Source organism: Theobroma cacao, chromosome 1 (genome assembly GCF_000208745.1).
Source record: "Theobroma cacao cultivar B97-61/B2 chromosome 1, Criollo_cocoa_genome_V2, whole genome shotgun sequence".
NCBI lineage: Eukaryota > Viridiplantae > Streptophyta > Magnoliopsida > Malvales > Malvaceae > Theobroma > Theobroma cacao.
In genome coordinates, this window is record NC_030850.1 from 18703726 (window position 1) to 18707123 (window position 3398).

The 3398-nt window shown below is 32.1% G+C and overlaps 1 long non-coding RNA gene across 1 annotated transcript in view; it reads left to right on the top strand.

Annotated features, from left to right (window-relative positions):
• LOC18612851 overlaps positions 2700-3398 on the top strand; it is a 4376-nt gene continuing 3677 nt past the window's right edge. Inside the window, exon 1 of the long non-coding RNA XR_001927854.1 lies at positions 2700-2935. This is a non-coding gene — a long non-coding RNA (uncharacterized LOC18612851). The remainder of the gene's footprint in view (positions 2936-3398) is intronic.

Consider the following 3398-nt stretch of genomic DNA (forward strand, 5'->3'; position numbering starts at 1 on the left):
ATGATTTATGCGTACATGACTTTTTAACAGCCTTGACGGACTCGGTTGGGATAACCCTAGGCCAAGGTATCCCTGATAACTAAGTATGAGAATGATTTTGGCACAAGCCAAACTTTTCAAAAAACAATAAGCCTCGTTGTTTATTTGGGTGAAATGAACCTATTTTATCTTATTAAAATGAGTTTGAAATGCTGTGAATCATTTTTATGTTAAACTATTTTATCTGTCTCCATTTACTCAGTTTTAGATATTTTAGATGGTATTTGTTTACTCACTAGGATTATATAATCTCACTACCCTCCTTTTCACCCATTTCAAGCTCAAGATAGTTAGTAGATAGCTCATTTCGTTGTGGGCTACAATTGGACTTGCATCCTCAAAAACTGTAGGTTTACCGTTTTTGATACTTTTGGTCGTTCGTGAGCCCACATGTCACTATAAATTAAATCTTATGCTTTGGTTATCTGTATTACAGTACATATGAATTTATTTAGCTTTTACGCTACAAAAATTATTAACCGGTAACTCTATAAATATTGTTTTATAAGAAAATAGAATATTTTATTGAATATTTTTCTTATATTCAAATAGGTATAGTTTCACTTTAAATGAATGTTTTAGACATCTAAACTTATTTTTTATTATGAAATATGTGTTTTCCACTCGCATACTACATTTTCAACTGGTTTTGAGATTTTCAAGGAAAAATGACCAAAATGCCCCTGTGAGAAAAAAATTATTTTCTATTGTTTTGATTTGGAAATAGTTTATAATCTCTCAAAACATGATACTTAACAACTGTTGCTCACAGGGGAGGTGCGAAAACTTATATTAAAGCCTTGCGAGGTTCCGATTGGCATTTCGGGCAATGAATGTCTATCGGGACGTCGCGACGGTTGTCACGGGTTCGAAGGGAGTACCGGTGTAATACCCTGCACCCTCATTGGATACAAATAAGACCTTATTGGTAAAACGAATGATCGTTTGATGTGAATTTGCGTGCCAAAAAGCGGCAAAAGATGAAAGGAGCGTTCTAGAATAAAATGCTTCGCGCGTGCAGAAACAATAATTAAATAATAATATTTTCGTTGAAGAGGAATTAGTAAGCTAAAGGATTATTCGAAAGTAAATCGAGATGTAATGATGTGTTTCGGGACCAAAGAAGGCAAGTGAAAAATTTTGAAATAAAATAATATTTTATTTAATAAAATAATATTAAAATATTAATATTTTATATGTTGTCGAAATTAGTCATGAAAAATGGAATATGACTAATTTAAGTGGGGGAGAATAAGTAAAGAAGAATTTTGAAGGAAAACAACGATAATTGTGTCAGCGTGATTTTATTAAATCGAGCTAACGTCGGTAAGTAAATATTTAAATATTATGACGACACCGCGTTGAAATGCGATCTTGATATTTTGATTATACACGTGTAAGAAAAGGAAGATAGAAGGAAATTAGAATTTTTACACGTGTCGGAAGAATTAATTTTAAAAATATGAAAATTTGAGGGAGGTGTATTAAATAAAATGAAGTTAAGGCATAAAATGTAAATTTTATTATTTTGAAGAAATAAAAATAAAATGGATGACAAAATAATGAAGAAAAGATGTTGAAAAGTCAAACCAAAGAATTCTAAGGTGAATGGCCGACCATACAAAAATCAAAGGAAGAAAGACACAAAAAGACAAAGAAAACAAAAGAGAAGAATGTAGAAATGATGGTGGGGCCGGCCATGTGAGATGAAAGAAATGAAAAAAAAAAGAAAAGAGATAGAAGAGAGAAGTCGGTTATGAAGAGGAAAGAAAGAACCAAAAGCTGAGCAAAAGAAAGGAAAGGAAAAAGGAAAGAAAAATCGTGGGAGAGGAAGAGAAAAGGAACGAAAATTTTGCTCTTTTCTTGGAACGGTTTTGCTGCACTTTCAGGGAGGAAAAGAGAGCTTTTTGTTGTAATTTTTGGAGGAAGAAAAAGCTGAAAATTTGTGAGGTAAGAAGTTGATTTTTTTTGCTGCACTTTGAGAGAGAAAATTCATAGGTTTTTGGAGGGATTTTGGTGCTGAAAATTCAAGGTTTTTGCTGTTGAATTTTGAGGTTATGTTGCTGTAAATTTTTAGAGGTTTTTGCTGCCATTGAATGACAACTTTGGTTACTGAAAATTTGAGCTGTTTGCTGCCAATTTGTGCAAAAAAAATGGAGCTGTTTGCTGTCAATTTGTGCAACAAAATTAGAGTTTTTTGCTGGTAGTTTGTGCAGGAAAATTGGATAGCTTTGTGCAGGAAAATTGGACAGCTTTGTGCTGCTAAAATTGAGAAGTTTTGTTGCTGAAAATTTGAGCTGGAAATCTGCTGATTTTAGAATAGAAAATGGCAGCAAAAAGGGTGAGAAAATGAGGATTTTGGTGACCGATTTTAAGAGGAAAGGAAGAGAGGAAGCCACGGTGGTGAAGGGAGTGACGGGCTGAAAGAAAAAAAAAGAAGAAAGAAGAAACGTGGAGAAGAGAAAAAAAGAAAGAAAAAGAAAAGAAAATAAATAGAAAATAAATGGGCATGACCCAATAGAAAATAAGTGGGCATGGCCCAATGGGAAATAAAAATAAATGGGCTTAGCCCAAATAGAAAAAATGGAGAAGCCCATGGAAAGGGCCTAAAGGTTATAAAGAAATGGAAAAATGGCCAATGGTAAGTTAATGTTATATTTTAAGATTTATGGGTAGTTTAATATTGTGCATATTTTGAATGAAAAATATGCAAGTTGCTTAAGGAATTTTTAATTAAGTTGCTACCCATACAAATGTGTGATTAACTATACTGAGTTTAAATTGTTGCTAGGAAAGTTTGTCGTGGAGGCGTGTCGAACGAAGTATGTGACCGACAAATAGGAATAATTATATATGCGTACGAATCAATAGTGAAGTAATATCCCATTATTATGAGGTGAGTAGGGGCTGTCAATTTTAAAAATTCCGTATATATATATATATATATATATATATACGTATATTTTACATGAAGTGCAAAATTTATGGAAAGCATGCGTTGATAGAATTTTAAGGAATCGTGGGTGCAAGTTATTTTTAGTAATCATTTGAAATATATATTATACGTAAAGTGTTTTAAATCGAGAAACAAGCTTTTCGAAAAGATTTACATCAAAGGAAATTGTGCCTTATTGTTTGTGTGGTGTGCATTCATGAAATTTATTACATATTCACCATGCTATTTTGATACAAAATATCATGCAAATATTGACAATGAACATTTTACGAAAATAGAGTTTTAATGTGATGTGGGGATCGATATCTTGAGAAAGATTTAAAATATCCCCTTGAAGTTCAAATTTGAATTCTTTTAAAAGGTAATTTCATTTTAACCAAGAAATTCAAGAGTAAATGGAGAC